Consider the following 20,769-nt stretch of genomic DNA (forward strand, 5'->3'; position numbering starts at 1 on the left):
GAGTAAACACTGATATGCAATATATCAATATCGTGGTATTATGATTATGTTTGAAAATAATTAATGGTTGAAAAAATTGTGAACATTTAGTTCAATAGGCACAGTGCACACTAGAGCAGGTTGATCCTGTTCATGGTTTGAATAGAGAAATGGATCTCACTTCCGTTATCGCTACTAGGGCACATCTCCCTAATGAAAATGGTGATCCTTCCGCGATTCCTCTTTCTATTCAGTAATGTACCCATTGTCTTATCTTCTCATTTCTTTCGTAGGCTGCAATCTTTACTGGTTCACCTTGCATGGGCGGGAAAGCAGCCCAGGGTCGCCTGGAACATCTTAACACGCCCGTACGCGTCAGGAGGCCTGAGCGCACCAGATATGGAGCTTTATTACCGCATTGCGCAAAGTGCTCATGCCTATTCTTGGATACACGGTCCCCAAGACGCTCCTTATGTTCGCATTGAGCGGATAGTTGCGGACCCGAACTCTTTGCCAGCGCTTTTGGCGCGTCCTCGTGATCGCCGTACGGGGATACTTGATACTGACCTCTTTTCTAAAATACAAATCGTACAGAACGCTGCGGCAAAGGCGATCTGTAATAAAAAAAGTATGATCCAGCCAAAAGTTGCCTGCGTGAGCTTCACTGGCTACCAATGAGGCAGAGAGCCACGTTTAAGCTGCTGTGCATGACGCATAGAGCTTTGCACAATACTGGCCCTCACATCCTAAAAAACAAAATCAGATGTTACGCTCCTTCCAGGAACCTGCGATCCCGCATGGCAGTCAGAGCAAGAAATACTCGTGTGAAAACAGCTAAGATGGGTGGACGGGCGTTTTCCCACCTGGCTGCAAATAGCTGGAATGAGTTGCCTATGGAACTTAGATTAACTGACTGTTATTTGTCCTTCAGAAGGCAATTAAAAACATTTATTTTCCCCAAATCTGATTAAACTATAATTATGACCCTGTTATTTGCCAACCACCCACTTCTGTCATAATAGCGCTGTGATATCCTATTTAGGATGATTGTTTGCGCTTTACAAGTACCATTGACATTGACATTGACATTGATTCTTTGAACTCGGTCACGCATGCTTGGCATTACATGATGGAGATTCAGGCGTGCACATTACTGTTTGCCCCGAAGGCGGCGTTTGAATGGTGTTACTGGCTAGCTCCGTGTAGGGAGAAGAGAGTACTATTGGCTTTACATCAGCTACGAATACACACTATGGGAGGCTTATTTGAGGGAGGTACAGCGCGCACGTGGGACGGAATTGTTACTGAAGATATGAACCCCCACTATTAGCACGCTGGGTGCGGCATGCTTTGAGAGAGTTCTTGGGGGATGACATGGAAGAACCAGTGACGGTCGTAGCATTTGACTATGTGGTGAATGCCAAGTCACCTGTAAAATTAATAACTAATCTCTATAGGATAGCCCTATCCGAATGGACTACAGAGTGCACGAAGCCGAGACTGGCTTGGCAAAACGACTTGCGAATCGAACTAGGTGAGGAACTGTGCCAATACTGCTGCACTAGCACTAGGAAAATTTCATTAAATGGACGCCACAGGCTCATACATTTTAAGTCCTTGAATAGGACTTACTACACCCCAGAGAGACTTTACATTTATCAGCTGCGTGAATCCTCCGAATGCGAACGGTGTAGGGCCCCTCTAGCGGACTTTATACATGTAGCCTGGGATTGCCCTGTAGTCTTCACCTTCTGGCAGGCGGTTTACGGGGAGATCACCAGGGTGATTCTGTCTATCTTTGGTCCCGGACCCACTGCTGGCCATTTTGGGCTACTCGAAACCCTTGCGCCCTGCGTATAGACGGCTTGCTGACATGGCGTTCTTAATTGCTAAACGGTGCATTGCACGGGCTTGGATGAGAGGCCCTCCTCCCACTCTCAAATTATGGAAGAGGGAATTGATATATTGCTGTACACAATCTGAACTGTACAGTGACTTTGTGCCCCCGAAGAATAGGCCTAAGAATTTGTGGTCCCTAATCCTTGACGGCACACTGATGATGGACACACAGAATGGGGATAACGAAGGTGATGGGGACGCAAATGACAGAGAGGGGCTGGACGAGGGACCTCCACCGGACACGGCGCTTGCACAATCACTTGAAGAAACCCTCTATGAAGGTAACAACATAACTGTTGGGACGGGGTATGTGTAATGCTGTGTTGCATTCTGCGGTTATGCTTTCTACCCTGAACGTCTACGGTCCGGGTGACCGGGAGCTGCAGGTGGATTTGTCCTATTTTGACACACATTTCTGCTAGTTAGAAGTATATATTGCTGCAGACAGTCTTACAATGCTAGCATTTTGCTTTTGCTGCTGAATGTAATTCCTGCTATGCTCATGATGTATCTTGCTTTGTTGTTTGTCCTTTTTTTTGATGAAATCTCAATAAACAAATTAATAAAATAAAAAAAACACCTCAATAAAATATATGTACGCATGGAAAAACGTACAGGAAATGTCAGGATGAGGAAATGTCAAAATGGGGAAAATAAAGAGTATAGGTGAAAGTAAAACTAAAAAAATGAAATAAGAATATGAGATTAAGGCAAATGAAATGGGAGTCGGGGTGGAGTCGATGTTAACAGGAAAATAGAAAAGGTACAGAAAGAAGGAAAACCAAATCGAGTGAAAAAGGAACAGATTGGCCAAATTGCAAAGAAATGGAGTAATGAAAGGTCTAGGTGCAGGTAATAACAGGGTAAGTGAAATGGAGAAAAACATAAGTGACTGAGGGTAAAAGAAACAGAGAGAGAACAGGCACAGGGTGCCTCTGCTTAGGGTCAAAATGTTCGCAGGAAACTGCTGTATTCTAATCTCTCGTTGAGACCGGTTGGGTGTAGAAAGTTCAACTTGTGCATCCAATACAGTTCTCGCTGTAAAAAAATATTTGGGTGGTCTCTGCCTTCAGTTTTCTTGACGACCTCCTATATCAGGAACCAAATTTGGCTAACGTTATGAGCTGCGTTGACGTAATGTGCCGCTACACATGATTTAAGGTTTTTTGTTCGGATATTGCTGCGATGTTCAGTTAAACGAACCTTAATTTTTCTCTCAGTTTTCCCCACGTAGGGTAAGCGACACAGGCATTTAAGTAGGTAAACCACATTGGGCATTCACTTGGAGGTGTATAGGCGTTCCTTGTGTGGGATGCATAAGCGTGATGCCAGGTATAATACTGTTACAATTCCCACAGTTGTGGCATGGAACTGTGCCTTTGTACGTTGTGGGGATGGTGTTGTGTGATTTTAACATTTGTTGTAAATTCTTTGATCGTTGGTAAGCAAAGATAGGTTGACTCTGAAAAATATTGTTAAAATCATTTTCAAGTTGCAGCACCTGCCAATGATTGATGATGGATTGCTTAATTTTCGTACTGTAGATGGAATATTTTGAGACGAATACACAACGTGTCTCTGTAGCGTCTATTTGGGGTTTTTTGGTCAACAGTTGAGTGTACATGTACCCAGGGCATAAGTATATCCATATGGCATATCCCAGAAGCCTCCCATGAGCTGAAGCTTGTATTATGCCAATCATGAGAGGCCATGCGAAATGGAACTACATGTCTCCGACTGCAACCTCTGTAAGTTGGTGCTTGCACCACTTACTTTAGATATAGGTTCACTATATCTATAGGTCACTACACTTAAAACTTATAAGTCATCCCTCTAGCAGACCTTAACAACCCTGAAGGCATGGTGCTGGGTTTTACGTGAGAGGGTGCCTCTGCATGAGCAGAGCCTCTCTGCAACCTTCAGAGACCGTTCTCCCGGGTTGTCTGTGACACAGTCAGACATAGAGGTAGAGATGCATTATAACCTCGCCGTAAATGCTATCTCAAAAACGGCTACATAGAAACATATTGTGTTTTGTATCAAACACTTTGGAATCATACCTCCACACCACTAACCGGTGTGGGAGGTATGATTCCACCCTTCTGAAGTGAGCTTCTTGGGGTCACAGGTCTATCCAGTGCCAGTCTTCTCAACTTGGTCAGAACAAAATGGATGCTGCTGACCAGAGACATATTTCTGCCCTCCTGCTGCTGAGCCAAGCAGCACAATAGGCATCCTGTCACAGGGAGGTGTGACCACCTCTCAGACAGGAATTTAGTGTATTGGGGCTGGGTGGGTGCACTATGAGAGTGCCTGAAAGTCTGGACCTGGGGCACATTTGGTGTCCCTGTGCATAATCCAGCACAAGCGAGTTCTGGGAGCCGTTGGCTCCTGCTCTGGCATGAAATTGCACAAAGGACATGGGTGTAATCACCCCTCTGTCCTGACCCCCGAATCTGTCCAACCCTCCCCCGTGGGTACAAAAGGTCTTACCTGGCTGTAAGACTTTAGATTTTACGTGGACAAGATTCTACAAGAAGAAACCACTGACCTTCGACCGTCTGGACTCTCTAGACTTTGCTGGACTTTGACTGGGCCCGACTTTGTCTCCCTCTCCGTCCAAAGCTTTGTCTGTGGCCTTGCTCCATACAGGCTCCATGCAGGACCTGTGGTGCACTAAGGACAACTGAAGAATCTCCCTTGGGGGAAGGAGTCGCTCCCCTGCATTTGCAGGCACCTCAACACAACTGACCGGTATGCTGCTCCCGAGCTCCTGTGGACTCTGAAGACTCCAGCAACACAGGAGGTGGGTTTCGAAGGTCCCTGAGGTTGCTCTGTCCTCTCAGCAAATATGAGGCCAGTATCCCTTGTGGGGACTGCATAACTGAACCTCTGTGCACCGCGTCTATGTGCAAGTGCATATGCTTGTTGGCAATTCCGGAGCTTATGCATTGGACTCTGTGTAGTCCTGACCCTGAGCAGTATTTCCACCAAAAAACTCCGGCCTCCTCACACCGATGGCTCTGTGGGCTGGTATTTTGCGATCTTGCTCAAGGTCCCCTCACAACTCCTGAGGCTCATCTTGAATTCTGTTGGGCTTTTCTGGTTGCACCAGACGTGCCCTGACTCCCCATTGCTTGGTGAATCCCCTGGACCTTGCTGGTCCACACTGTAACCTGCTTGACCTTCCTGTGTGGGTTTCTTTTGCTAAGGCTTGTTGGTGCTCCAGCCGGACACAATCCCTCAGCACTCAACAGCTCCCATCTGGCTCCTGGTCCTCATCGACGTCTCCTGGTCCTCGTGTCTGCAGAGTCAAGCATCCCTTCTCCGCACCTGAAGCACCCAACATCAGTGGGCATTCGTCTCCTAAGCCCCTGGTCACTCTGAAATTACCCAGACTCTGTCCCTCTGCTTTCAGGTTCCTCTCTTCAAGAATCCAGCCTTGGATTCCACCTGACCCTTTCTACCTTCACAGCAGCAGCTCTTCTTCGTAGCCCTCCATTGACAACGAGGGCGGTTTCCGACACCACTCCAGTTCTATGCACCCGGCTCCTCTGGGATAGGTAACTCTTGTACTACGGTATCCACAGGTGGAGTGGCTCTCCCACCTCCTAAGTTCCAAAGGGTTTTCTCAAAGTCCTCCTAGAAGGGAGCTTAAACTGAAAAATTGCAACTGCGACTTCCCCATAGAATTGTACGGAGTCCGCAATCGTGTTAGCACACTGCACCCGTCCTCTATGAGTTCCCTATCTACTCACTTTGGGTGGTTCCTTGGGGTCACAGCAATTCTTTGCGATCCAGACCTTGTCTTGACCCAAGTAGTGGTTGTTATACCACTATTTTAGTATATGGTTTGGTTTCCCACTGGAGCCCACTGTGTATTGTGCTACTTACAGTTGTTCTATTGATCTCGTATTGTGTGCTTTCTGTTCTATCCTCGGGTAGAGGATACTAGAGAGTGTTATATTAATAAATACATATTTTTATATAACTACTGTGTGGTTCTCCTTTCATTTAATTAATTCAGGAGGTGATATTCTGGTAAAACAAGCTGCTTTACATTCCTTCAAGATTAAGCGTGAAGGCTGCTCTCCACAGCTACCACTAGGATAGCTTTCTAAAAGTTATCTCTGACCTCATACCTACTAAGGGTCGTTTGGACTTGTGCAAGGTGCCCACTTTAATTAGTGGACAGCATATATCAGTCCAACTTCTCACAAATCCCTTCCCACCCGAGGTTGATATCCATAAATACGTTTGCTCAGTACTCCTACCTGGAACAAATGTCTGAGCTCTAGACCTCCATTGATGTAGATAAGGTGTGCAGTGGATAATGTCTCGGAATCTCCTTTGATAGGAGGAGCGAACTCAACCAAGAATGAAAGTTCATCTGCAAGACAAAACAATGAGACTTTATATCCCTCTCACAGAATGTACCCCTTGATCTATCCCCCCACTCCTGCGTTGGGTACTTACAAATATAACTTCTTTGATTTAAGAAGACTTCAGGGTGAGACACCACAGTGCTGTTAGTATTCTTAAGGAGAATATGAGATGTTACATCCCATGTGCTACAACGCATGCGATTACAACACGGTCGTTACAAACGACCGCGTTGTTACAACGCAAACAATGACATTGCTAGTTTCTATGACTTGCTGTAGGGGGCGCGCTGGACTTAGGGATAGTATAATTTACTATTCCAACTCCAGCATGTGCAACAGTAGGAAAGGTTTTGGAATAGTAAATTATACTATTCCTTAGTTTAGCGTGCCCCCTACAGAAAGTCGTAGAAACGACTTGCGATGTCGTTGTAATGAACGTGTTGTAATTGCATGCATTGTAGCGCATGCGATTAAAACGCTGTTTCCCTCTTGAGGATAATAACGAACTATAATAGGAGGTATCTTTGACAGTCTTGTGGTATCTTGGGCCTTAGGCCCACATGCTGTGCAAATGACCACACAGACACAATGTACTTGGGTACTGGAACAGGCCCAGGGCACGTGCGCCTGGCCCCTTTTATTTGCAGGGTCACCTGACCGGTGACGCATGTGGTGGGTGGGTGTAAAGTGTGGGGTACAACAGGCAGAACACTAGAACATGTCCAGCCGGACACTACATCCCTCCCAAACTTTAATGAAAAGAATCAAACAAAAGTCCAACCTGTAAGAAAACAAATAAACAACACATAGCACCAAACGAGTCTCTTCAGGCCTCAGCCAGGCAGCTCTGGAGCTTTGGACCGCATGGTCAGGATGCATTAGTCCGCTTTGGCGATGTACTTTAGACCGGCCTGGTCTCACTGTGTTGGAGCCTATGTGCAAAGTATTGGTGCATCTGGAGCGGTGGTGGAGTCCACTCTGGAGATCTCGCAGGTGCTCAGGTTCCGGTGGACGACAAACCTACATCTGTTGAGGATGATCCCGGTGTGTGAGGCCTTTCCTTGGAGGCGACGTGCTTGATGGTCCTTCTAGCTCCTGATAGCCGAGCAACTTCAGACTTGCCTTTCTTGCCGGGACTCCTCTCTCACTGGAGCCTCCTGGAGGGCCTTCCTGCCAGGCTACCATGGGACTGTGCGGACTTCGTGTAGGCCGCGCAAAGGCATCGCTGAGGAACTGCCAACAGGTCCACAGCCAAGTCTCTCATGTGGCCGGAGGGTGGTGTCTCGGTCTGGACGTTCTCGCCATCAGGACACAGGTTCTGTGCCTTCCTCCAGTGGTCTTTGGTTGACCAGTCTTCGACTGTGACCTCCATGCTTCTCATGCCTGTCGTGGAGCTGCTACCGATGCATCTCTCCTATTCGGATTCCCCTCTCACAGGTACTCAGTCGAGGTCCTTGCCCCTGGATTGCCATGTGGCCGCGTGGGCACTGCGGGCTGTATCGTAGGCCGCACTGAGGGGTCGCTGCGGAACACCCAACAGGGCCACGGCCATGTCTGTGTAACCCCAAGGGTGGATATTCCAATGGTCGGGTATGCTCTACTTCGGCAGGCTTCAGGTTGACGGGAGCACACAGAAGGTTCCTGGGTGACTAGCCTTGTTGAACTCCGGTTGTCTGGAGTGTTGGGATCCACTAGGATGGTGTGATGCTCCTTTGACGTCCTTAGTGATGCTGCACTTGGATGATGAACATGGTTATTTTCCTTCAGTTGGGCAAACAGGATCTGATCTCTGGCTTTAGGTGACCTCGGGGAGTGAGGAGGACTGGAGGGACTTCGAGCCCGAATCTTCGTCTTGCTGAGGCTGTGCTTCACCCGTGGCATCTGCGGTGAGGTGCAGGGATGCCGTCCGACTTGGACTGCCAAAGCTTGGGACTGGATGGTCGCGCTGGGAAGCGCTGGAGAGAGATGCGGTTCACGCTAGTTGCGGCTTACATTTGGTTCTCCCATTGTGCTGTCTCCAGGGACCACAGTCCGGCTTCGGGACTGGACGGTCACATTGGGAAGCGTTGGAGAGAGATGCTGTTCGCGCTAGCTACGACTAACATTTGGTTCTCCCATTGGGCTGTCTCCAGGGACGTCGGTCCAGCTTGGTGGCTGTCTGGTGTCTCTGGGTGTGCTCATCTTGTGGTGGTATGAGTCCTCTGTCCTGTCGCTCTTCTCCGATCCTCCTTGCATGCCTGTGTTGGTTGTCTGCCCTGTGTCGTTGTGCCACTGTTCTTTCGTCTTTTGCGGAATGGCTTCCTGCAACTCTTTTCCTTCCTTCCGACCAGATCCTCACTTGGATGTGGCGTCCTGCCGCATGTCTCATATTTGCGCCACATGGACATCTCGCTGGTCGCATCCAGTTCTTGGGACGGTCTTCACTTTTCTGCATACTTGTGGCAAGTCTGTCCGGTCAGTAGGACTTGCTTCTTCCTCTTGGGAATCTTTCACGGGCACCATCCCCTCCTCAGGAATTTTGCGATGCTCCTCTTCTCTTCACTCGAGGGCATCGTGCTTGCGCCTCGAGGCTGCGCCGTCGTGGCACTTGAATTTGCCTCCCTTCGGGCATGCTTGGCTGAGTGTGGTCACTTCAAGTGACGTGCTCCCTGCTTGCGGTGCGAACGTGACGTCCGGCCATGTGTTGCCTCTTGTCGCAGCACATGTTGCGGTGGCAGCTTGCCAAGTGGAGTGTGCAACTCTACTCTTGCCTATCTTGGGCCTCTTGTGACTCCGTCTTGAGGCAGTGTGATGGTGGACACTATGCTGTGTTTGGCCCACTGTGGAGCTTCGCTGGTGGAGTGGAGGTGTGGATGCTCTCCTTGCTGCCTTCAGCAGTGCTTCTCTGGAGATGTCTCTATCTCCCGGGTGCCTGCCCATGCTGTCAAGTCTGCTGGTGCGGTCTTCTGCGTACCTCTGGCTTTGCGCACTCCGTCCACTTTGTGGGCACCCTCTTCTGACACTTGGGTGCTCGTTCTTCTGTCTTGCGGTGGTAAGTAATCTTTATTGCTTGATTAATAAAAATCTTAGCAAGCATCTGTATAATAAAACACATATAAAATAAATCAGCACTTGATCCGATAAAAATTGCAGTGATTTCGTAAACAGAAATATAAAACTTACATATGGTACAAAAGATAAACTATTAATATATATATTATGTTAGGCACTCAGTGTCTGCTGGGAGACCATCCTCCTTGGAATTCGCCTCAGTTCAAATGTCTATGAAATTAAGTGTAAGATCCTTACCAGATTAGTGGTAAGTCTGAGATTGATCATTCCTAGGGAGCGAATACCAGTGAATTAACAGCAGCCTTGGTTGCTAGCCAATTTGTTGGGAGGTTGCCAAGTTAAATTTTGTTTTTTCTAAATTCATGAAACGAACAAAGCTGCAGGCTAACCGGACATCACCCCCCCCCCCTTGAAGCAGGCCTTCACAGCCTGTCTGTATGTTCGTATCTGGTTTTGATTCAGGCGCAGCTTTAGAAGCATTCTTTGTTCCAAATCTAAACTCTTACAAATGCACAGTAGGTGTAAGATGTCCTCTTTGGGGTTGTCCCATAATCTGCAGTGAGCAGTTGGATGCGTGTATTTCCACGGCGGTAAGTGCGGTTTTACCAGTGGAATTCCCAGCCTCATCGCCAAAAGGCTTTCCTTCATACTTCTCGAGAAGCTTGTACCTAAATATGGCTGAGGTGCGCATCTCGAGTAGCTGTGAATCAGAAACCAGCTGTGAGCTCTCTTATTTAGGTCTGCTTTATCTTCTTTGAGGGAAACAATCTTTACCGATTTGAAAGTCATGGGTCGCACTCCAACTCCACCCACCAGCGGGTGAACCCCAGGAGCATCACGGTAGATGGTGGAGTTGGAGTGCGACCCATGACTTCCAGTTAAATGGCTCCCTCGAGCTAAGAGCTGACGAGCTCGGATCCCGCACACACGCGCCTTGAGAGGTATCAACCTGAGAACACTTGGCAGCCTGCACAGCAAACCCCTGACCGACCTACACTCTGCTGATGAGGAACAACAATTCCGAAACACCTGTGTCCAGAGTTGGTGCTGCAAACTTGCTTAAACACACGAACTTTCGAAATAGCGCACTCGCTATAAAACTGCATCTACCGTGATGCTCCTGGGGTTCACCCGCTGGTGGGTGGAGTTGGAGTGCGACCCATGACTTCCAGTTAAATGGCTCCCTCGAGCTAAGAGCTGACGAGCTCGGATCCCGCACCCACGCGCCTTGAGAGGTATCAACCTGAGAACACTTGGCAGCCTGCACAGCAAACCCCTGACCGACCTACACTCTGCTGACGAGGAACAACAATTCCGAAACACCGGTGTCCAGAGTTTGTGCTGCAAACTTGCTTAAACACACGAACTTTCGAAATAGCGCACTCGCTATAAAACTGCATCTACCGTGATGCTCCTGGGGTTCACCCACTGGTGGGTGGAGTTGGAGTGCGACCCATGACTTCCAGTTAAATGGCTCCCTCGAGCTAAGAGCTGACGAGCTCGGATCCCGCACCCACGCGCCTTGAGAGGTATCAACCTGAGAGCACTTGGCAGCCTGCACAGCAAACCCCTGACTGACCTACACTCTGCTGACGAGGAACAACAATTCCGAAACACCGGTGTCCAGAGTTGGTGCTGCAAACTTGCTTAAACACACGAACTTTCGAAATAGCGCACTCGCTATAAAACTGCATCTACCGTGATGCTCCTGGGGTTCACCCGCTGGTGGGTGGAGTTGGAGTGCGACCCATGACTTCCAGTTAAATGGCTCCCTCGAGCTAAGAGCTGACGAGCTCGGATCCCGCACCCACGCGCCTTGAGAGGTATCAACCTGAGAACACTTGGCAGCCTGCACAGCAAACCCCTGACCGACCTACACCCTGCTGACGAGGAACAACAATTCCGAAACACCGGTGTCCAGAGTTGGTGCTGCAAACTTGCTTAAACACACGAACTTTCGAAATAGCGCACTCGCTATAAAACTGCATCTACCGTGATGCTCCTGGGGTTCACCCGCTGGTGGGTGGAGTTGGAGTGCGACCCATGACTTCCAGTTAAATGGCTCCCTCGAGCTAAGAGCTGACGAGCTCGGATCCCCCACCCACGCGCCTTGAGAGGTATCAACCTGAGAACACTTGGCAGCCTGCACAGCAAACCCCTGACCGACCTACACTCTGCTGACGAGGAACAACAATTCCGAAACACCGGTGTCCAGAGTTGGTGCTGCAAACTTGCTTAAACACACGAACTTTCGAAATAGCGCACTCGCTATAAAACTGCATCTACCGTGATGCTCCTGGGGTTCACCCGCTGGTGGGTGGAGTTGGAGTGTGACCCATGACTTCCAGTTAAATGGCTCCCTCGAGCTAAGAGCTGACGAGCTCGGATCCCCCACCCACGCGCCTTAAGAGGTATCAACCTGAGAACACTTGGCAGCCTGCACAGCAAACCCCTGACCGACCTACACTCTGCTGACGAGGAACAACAATTCCGAAACACCGGTGTCCAGAGTTGGTGCTGCAAACTTGCTTAAACACACGAACTTTCGAAATAGCACACTTGCTATAAAACTGCATCTACCGTGATGCTCCTGGGGTTCACCCGCTGGTGGGTGGAGTTGGAGTGCGACCCATGACTTCCAGTTAAATGGCTCCCTCGAGCTAAGAGCTGACGAGCTCAGATCCCGCACCCACGCGCCTTGAGAGGTATCAACCTGAGAACACTTGGCAGCCTGCACAGCAAACCCCTGACCGACCTACACTCTGCTGACGAGGAACAACAATTTCGAAACACCGGTGTCCAGAGTTGGTGCTGCAAACTTGCTTAAACACACGAACTTTCGAAATAGGGCACTCGCTATAAAACTGCATCTACCGTGATGCTCCTGGGGTTCACCCGCTGGTGGGTGGAGTTGGAGTGCGACCCATGACTTCCAGTTAAATGGCTCCCTCGAGCTAAGAGCTGACGAGCTCGGATCCCGCACCCACGCGCTTTGAGAGGTATCAACGTGAGATCACTTGGCAGCCTGCACAGCAAACCCCTGACCGACCTACACTCTGCTGACGAGGAACAACAATTCCGAAACACCGGTGTCCAGAGTTGGTGCTGCAAACTTGCTTAAACACACAAATTTTCAAAATAGCGCACTCGCTATAAAACTGCATCTACCGTGATGCTCCTGGGGTTCACCCGCTGGTGGGTGGAGTTTGAGTGCGACCCATGACTTCCAGTTAAATGGCTCCCTCAAGCTAAGAGCTGACGAGCTCGGATCCCGCACCCACGCGCCTTGAGAGGTATCAACCTGAGAACACTTGGCAGCCTGCACAGCAAACCCCTGACCGACCTACACTCTGCTGACGAGGAACAACAATTCCGAAACACCGGTGTCCAGAGTTGGTGCTGCAAACTTGCTTAAACACACGAACTTTCGAAATAGCGCACTTGCTATAAAACTGCATTTACCGTGATGCTCCTGGGGTTCGCCCGCTGGTGGGTGGAGTTGGAGTGCGACCCATGACTTCCAGTTAATTGGCTCCCTCGAGCTAAGAGCTGACGAGCTCGGGTCCCGCACCCACGCGCCTTGAGAGGTATCAACCTGAGAACACTTGGCAGCCTGCACAGCAAACCCCTGACTGACCTACACTCTGCTGACGAGGAACAACAATTCCGAAACACCGGTGTCCAGAGTTGGTGCTGCAAACTTGCTTAAACACACAAACTTTCGAAATAGCGCACTCGCTATAAAACTGCATTTACCGTGATGCTCCTGGGGTTCACCCGCTGGTGGGTGGAGTAGGAGTGCGACCCATGACTTCCAGTTAAATGGCTCCCTTGAGCTAAGAGCTGACGAGCTCGGATCCCGCACCCACGCGCCTTGAGAGGTATCAACCTGAGAACACTTGGCAGCCTGCACAGCAAACCCCTGACCGACCTACACTCTGCTGACGAGGAACAACAATTCCGAAACACCGGTGTCCAGAGTTGGTGCTGCAAACTTGCTTAAACACACGAACTTTCGAAATAGCGCACTCGCTATAAAACTGCATCTACCGTGATGCTCCTGGGGTTCACCCGCTGGTGGGTGGAGTTGGAGTGTGACCCATGACTTCCAGTTAAATGGCTCCCTCGAGCTAAGAGCTGACGAGCTCGGATCCCCCACCCACGCGCCTTAAGAGGTATCAACCTGAGAACACTTGGCAGCCTGCACAGCAAACCCCTGACCGACCTACACTCTGCTGACGAGGAACAACAATTCCGAAACACCGGTGTCCAGAGTTGGTGCTGCAAACTTGCTTAAACACACGAACTTTCGAAATAGCACACTTGCTATAAAACTGCATCTACCGTGATGCTCCTGGGGTTCACCCGCTGGTGGGTGGAGTTGGAGTGCGACCCATGACTTCCAGTTAAATGGCTCCCTCGAGCTAAGAGCTGACGAGCTCAGATCCCGCACCCACGCGCCTTGAGAGGTATCAACCTGAGAACACTTGGCAGCCTGCACAGCAAACCCCTGACCGACCTACACTCTGCTGACGAGGAACAACAATTTCGAAACACCGGTGTCCAGAGTTGGTGCTGCAAACTTGCTTAAACACACGAACTTTCGAAATAGGGCACTCGCTATAAAACTGCATCTACCGTGATGCTCCTGGGGTTCACCCGCTGGTGGGTGGAGTTGGAGTGCGACCCATGACTTCCAGTTAAATGGCTCCCTCGAGCTAAGAGCTGACGAGCTCGGATCCCGCACCCACGCGCTTTGAGAGGTATCAACGTGAGATCACTTGGCAGCCTGCACAGCAAACCCCTGACCGACCTACACTCTGCTGACGAGGAACAACAATTCCGAAACACCGGTGTCCAGAGTTGGTGCTGCAAACTTGCTTAAACACACAAATTTTCAAAATAGCGCACTCGCTATAAAACTGCATCTACCGTGATGCTCCTGGGGTTCACCCGCTGGTGGGTGGAGTTTGAGTGCGACCCATGACTTCCAGTTAAATGGCTCCCTCAAGCTAAGAGCTGACGAGCTCGGATCCCGCACCCACGCGCCTTGAGAGGTATCAACCTGAGAACACTTGGCAGCCTGCACAGCAAACCCCTGACCGACCTACACTCTGCTGACGAGGAACAACAATTCCGAAACACCGGTGTCCAGAGTTGGTGCTGCAAACTTGCTTAAACACACGAACTTTCGAAATAGCGCACTTGCTATAAAACTGCATTTACCGTGATGCTCCTGGGGTTCGCCCGCTGGTGGGTGGAGTTGGAGTGCGACCCATGACTTCCAGTTAATTGGCTCCCTCGAGCTAAGAGCTGACGAGCTCGGGTCCCGCACCCACGCGCCTTGAGAGGTATCAACCTGAGAACACTTGGCAGCCTGCACAGCAAACCCCTGACTGACCTACACTCTGCTGACGAGGAACAACAATTCCGAAACACCGGTGTCCAGAGTTGGTGCTGCAAACTTGCTTAAACACACAAACTTTCGAAATAGCGCACTCGCTATAAAACTGCATTTACCGTGATGCTCCTGGGGTTCACCCGCTGGTGGGTGGAGTAGGAGTGCGACCCATGACTTCCAGTTAAATGGCTCCCTTGAGCTAAGAGCTGACGAGCTCGGATCCCGCACCCACGCGCCTTGAGAGGTATCAACCTGAGAACACTTGGCAGCCTGCACAGCAAACCCCTGACCGTCCTACACTCTGCTGACAAGGAACAACAATTTCGAAACACTGGTGTCCAGAGTTGGTGCTGCAAACTTGCTTAAACACACGAACTTTCGAAATAGCGCACTCGCTATAAAACTGCATCTACCGTGATGCTCCTGGGCTTCACCCGCTGGTGGGTGGAGTTGGAGTGCGACCCATGACTTCCAGTTAAATGGCTCCCTCGAGCTAAGAGCTGACGAGCTCGGATCCCCCACCCACGCGCCTTGAGAGGTATCAACCTGAGAACACTTGGCAGCCTGCACAGCAAACCCCTGACCGACCTACACTCTGCTGACGAGGAACAACAATTCCGAAACACCGGTGTCCAGAGTTGGTGCTGCAAACTTGCTTAAACACACGAACTTTCGAAATAGCACACTTGCTATAAAACTGCATCTACCGTGATGCTCCTGGGGTTCACCCGCTGGTGGGTGGAGTTGGAGTGCGACCCATGACTTCCAGTTAAATGGCTCCCTTGAGCTAAGAGCTGACGAGCTCGGATCCCGCACCCACGCGCCTTGAGAGGTATCAACCTGAGAACACTTGGCAGCCTGCACAGCAAACCCCTGACCGACCTACACTCTGCTGACGAGGAAAAACAATTCCGAAACACCGGTGTCCAGAGTTGGTGCTGCAAACTTGCTTAAACACACGAACTTTCGAAATAGCGCACTCGCTATAAAACTGCATCTACCGTGATGCTCCTGGGGTTCACCCGCTGGTGGGTGGAGTTGGAGTGCGACCCATGACTTCCAGTTAAATGGCTCCCTCGAGCTAAGAGCTGATGAGCTCGGATCCCCCACCCACGCGCCTTGAGAGGTATCAACCTGAGAACACTTGGCAGCCTGCACAGCAAACCCCTGACCGACCTACACTCTGCTGACGAGGAACAACAATTCCGAAACACCGGTGTCCAGAGTTGGTGCTGCAAACTTGCTTATTTATTTATTTATTTATTTAATGGTTTTTGTAAAGCGCGTAGTAACTCCGAAGAGCATCCCAGCGCTGATCTGCTTCTCCAGGGGTTTTAGCCAGCTAGTGAAATTATATTTGCGGGAAAAGTAGGGTCTTTAAGGTTTTCCTGAACTGGAGATAGTTCGGTTCCGTCCTGAGTTTCCGGGGTAAATGGTTCCATCGTTTAGCCGTGTGAACCGAAAAGCGACGGCCACCGGTCTTGGCTTTTCTCACTCTAGGGACTGCAATGAGATTTTCTGTATTGGACCGGAGATTTCTCTCTGCTTTGTATGGGATTAGAAGTTCTTTCAGAAGTGGGGGACCGTTGTTGTTGAGGGTTTTATGGGCCAGACAGAGGGCTTTAAAAACGACCCTTTCTCTGACTGGGAGCCAGTGGAGAGAGTTGAGGGCCGGCCTGGCGGAGGATCTTCCAGGTGTGCCCGTAAGTAGGCGGGCTGCGGCGTTTTGGACTTTTTGCAGTGAGTTCAGGGTGGCTTCAGGGGCTCCCAAGTATAAAGCGTTACAGTAGTCTAATCTTGCCAGGATTAGACCCTGAATGAGGAGCCTCCTTGCGGTATCTGGGAGCAGGGGAAAGATCTTCCTGCAGGCTCTAAGTAGCCCAAAGCATGTCCCTGCGGTTCTTTTTGCCTGGGTTTTAAAACTCATGTCCTTCTCAATCCACACACCAAGGCTCTTGACCTCTTCCTTGGGTGCGGGAGGGTCCCCTAGGCACTTGGGCCAAAGGTGAGATGGTAGAGAGGGCCCATTGTGGCCCATCAGGAGGATCTCAGTCTTGGACCCGTTCAATTTTAATGAGGAGAGGTTCATCCATCGGTGGACTTCGGAAAGGCAGCTGTGGAGGTCGGATGGGGCGTGGTGAGGATGAGAAAGGGTAACGACCAGCTGAGTGTCGTCGGCGTAGTTGATAACTGACACGCCGTACGAGCTGACCCTCTTCTCCAGTGGGGCCATATACACGTTGAAAAGTGTAGGGCTCAGAGATGAGCCCTGTGGCACTCCACACCGGAGGGGGATGGTGGATGAGCAGCTGTCGTTTTCCCGCACCTGGAAGGAGCGTCCAGTCAAAAAGGATTCTAGCCATTTCAAGGCCATACCCTTTAGTCCGATCTCTCCCAGTCGGTGGATTAAGGTGGGATGGTCTACAGTGTCGAAGGCCGCACTGAGATCTAGGAGGATCACTGCCACTGATCCTCCCATGTCCAGAATGCTTCTGGCCTTTTCCACTGCTGTCAGGAGGGCGATGTCCGTGCCCTGACCTGGACGAAATCCTGTCTGGGAGGCCGCTAGGAGGTTGTTGCTTTCTAGGTAAAGCGATAGTTGCTTATTTACCAGCTTCTCTGCGATCTTGCTGGTTCCAGGGAGAAGGGATATGGGCCTGTAGTTGGCGAAATCCTGTGGGTCTAAAGAGGGTTTTTTCAGTAGACCTTTGACTGCTGCCGCTTTCCAGCTGGGGGGGACAATACCCTCTGAGAGAGAGGAATTGATCAGGGCCGTGAAGGGGGGGATGATGGTACTTGACACTTTTTTTAGGAAACGGAGGGGGGCAGGATCAAGGGGGGAACCACTTTTGATTGCGGCCAGCGTAGCTCCTACTTCTTCCGTTGTTACGGGACCAAAAGTGTCCAGGGAGGGTTGGGGGGCTGGCGGCAAAGGAGGATTGGTGGTGGTGATGGTAGGATCCGGCTGTGTGGGGTCCTGTTCGGGAGGGGGTATGGTTAGAAGAATGTTTTGAATCTTCTCGTCGAAGAAGGTGGCTAATTTTTTACATTTGGTTTCAGCTGCTTTGGGATCGAGGGGTTTGAGTGGGGGGTCAGGGGGGTGGAGTAGTTCTTTTAGAACTGAGTAGGTTTCATGGGCCGAGCAGGCAGCGTTTTTAATTCTGTCCTCGTAGAAACTAGTTTTGATGCAACGGAGCTCTTTTTTGTAGGATTTTACCGCAGTGCGGAATGCTTTTTTCCGTTCCTCGGTTTTTTCCTTCCTCCAGATACGTTCATTTCTTTTGCAGGCCTTACGTAGCAGATTGAGTTCCGGGGTATACCAGGGTGAAGGATTAACTCTCTTGATGTGTCTGAAAGAGTGGGTTTTGGGCAGGATGGCGTCAAGCGATTGGGTAATCCAGTTACTGAATTTTTTGTCCCCTACTAAGGTGTTATTGGGGGGGTGGGGAACGTTTTCTCGGAGTTTGGCTGCCCAGACGTCTGGTTCCAATTTCTGCCATCGTCTGGAATACGTTCTGATTTTTGGGGGTGGAGGGAGCACAGTGATAATGTCCCATACTAGGGGGACCAAGAAGTGGTCCGTCCAGGGAAGGGGGATATGGTCTAGGGATTTCAGGTTGGGGATGTTGGAAAGAATGGGGTCAAGCAGTTGCCCTTTTTCGTGGGTGGCCTGTGGGTTTTTAAGGTCAAGGCCCATTGAGGTGAGATCCTGGAGTAGTTCATTGGCCAGTTTGTCGTCTGGATCCAGGAAATGTACATTCAGGTCTCCTAATAATAGGTAGTTAGTAGTGGACGTGCATTTGGTGGAGGTCTGGTCAGTAATTTTGGTCGGAAAGTCTCCTAAATTGCCTGGTGGACGATATATCAGCGTTCCTGATATCGAGGTGACAGGGGAGATTATGATTGTATAGTGGCAGCTTTCATAACCCTTGATGTTGCCATCCGACGTTCTGCAGGTGAAGGTGTCTTTGAGGATTATTGCGAGTCCACCTCCCCTACCCTCTGGTCTGTTCTGTGAGCACATAACGTACCCGGGGGGGAGTGCTAGAACGATGTCTGGGCCACTACTGGAGGTAAGCCAGGTTTCTGTTAAGAACAGAATGTCTAAGGCATTATTGGTGATTAGGAGGTTCACTTCTTGTGCGTGTTTCACAAGCGACCTGCAGTTAAGTAGGCCTATGTGCAAACCCTTTGATGCCATGGTCTGATTGACGGGGTTGCAGCGGTCACAGCCGGAGAATTGAGTGTCTCCAGTCAAGATGCGCGAGCAGGAGGGATGTTTGTTGGGGTTCAGGGCGAGCAAGTCAGCCCGAGTGTAGGTCAGGTTGTTAGGGGCTGCAGCGGGCAGAGTGACTGGGCCTAAGGCCGGCTGGGCCCGGACGGGCCCAGACGGGCTTGCCTTTGGTGCACCTTCGGCGCGCTGACGGCGCGCCCGCTGCGCCCGTCCGCTGCGCGTCCGGTGATTGCACATCTTTATAGGTGGAAAGGGGGCGGGTGGGCGTGGCCTGAGAGTGGGCGTGGCCTCAATTCCTCGCCGTGAATGGCGTCCAAATGTTTGTTTTGTTTTCTGATTCGGTGCAGCGATGGGGTCGCTGTTTTGGCGTGTCTCAAGCCCGCTGCACAGGTGCTAGCCGGGTGAGTGCGCTGTTAAAATACAGGTTATTTGGTAAGTGACACAGAAAGTTACAATTTTTAAAAGAAAATCGGTCTTCTCCCGGCTTCCGCCTCAGGAGATTTAGCAGGTTCTGATTACTTAGCGCTGTTGACCGCGCTTTTGTACTGTGGCGGGTGGGCGTGGCCTGAGAGTGGGCGTGGCCTCAATTCCTCGCCGTGAATGGCGTCCAAATGTTTGTTTTGTTTTCTGATTCGGTGCAGCGATGGGGTCGCTGTTTTGGCGTGTCTCAAGCCCGCTGCACAGGTGCCAGCCGGGTGAGTGCGCTGTTAAAATACAGGTTATTTGGTAAGTGACACAGAAAGTTACAATTTTTAAAAGAAAATCGGTCTTCTCCCGGCTTCCGCCTCAGGAGATTTAGCAGGTTCTGATTACTTAGCGCTGTTGACCGCGCTTTTGTACTGTGGCGGGTGGGCGTGGCCTGAGAGTGGGCGTGGCCTCAATTCCTCGCCGTGAATGGCGTCCAAATGTTTGTTTTGTTTTCTGATTCGGTGCAGCGATGGGGTCGCTGTTTTGGCGTGTCTCAAGCCCGCTGCACAGGTGCCAGCCGGGTGAGTGCGCTGTTAAAATACAGGTTATTTGGTAAGTGACACAGAAAGTTACAATTTTTAAAAGAAAATCGGTCTTCTCCCGGCTTCCGCCTCAGGAGATTTAGCAGGTTCTGATTACTTAGCGCTGTTGACCGCGCTTTTGTACTGTGGCGGGTGGGCGTGGCCTGAGAGTGGGCGTGGCCTCAATTCCTCGCCGTGAATGGCGTCCAAATGTTTGTTTTGTTTTCTGATTCGGTGCAGCGATGGGGTCGCTGTTTTGGCGTGTCTCAAGCCCGCTGCACAGGTGCCAGCCGGGTGAGTGCGCTGTTAAAATACAGGTTATTTGGTAAGTGACACAGAAAGTTACAATTTTTAAAAGAAAATCGGTCTTCTCCCGGCTTCCGCCTCAGGAGATTTAGCAGGTTCTGATTACTTAGCGCTGTTGACCGCGCTTTTGTACTGTGGCGGGTGGGCGTGGCCTGAGAGTGGGCGTGGCCTCAATTCCTCGCCGTGAATGGCGTCCAAATGTTTGTTTTGTTTTCTGATTCGGTGCAGCGATGGGGTCGCTGTTTTGGCGTGTCTCAAGCCCGCTGCACAGGTGCCAGCCGGGTGAGTGCGCTGTTAAAATACAGGTTATTTGGTAAGTGACACAGAAAGTTACAATTTTTAAAAGAAAATCGGTCTTCTCCCGGCTTCCGCCTCAGGAGATTTAGCAGGTTCTGATTACTTAGCGCTGTTGACCGCGCTTTTGTACTGTGGCGGGTGGGCGTGGCCTGAGAGTGGGCGTGGCCTCAATTCCTCGCCGTGAATGGCGTCCAAATGTTTGTTTTGTTTTCTGATTCGGTGCAGCGA

This window comes from Lissotriton vulgaris, chromosome 6 (assembly GCF_964263255.1).
Source record: "Lissotriton vulgaris chromosome 6, aLisVul1.2, whole genome shotgun sequence".
Taxonomy (NCBI): Eukaryota; Metazoa; Chordata; class Amphibia; order Caudata; family Salamandridae; genus Lissotriton; species Lissotriton vulgaris.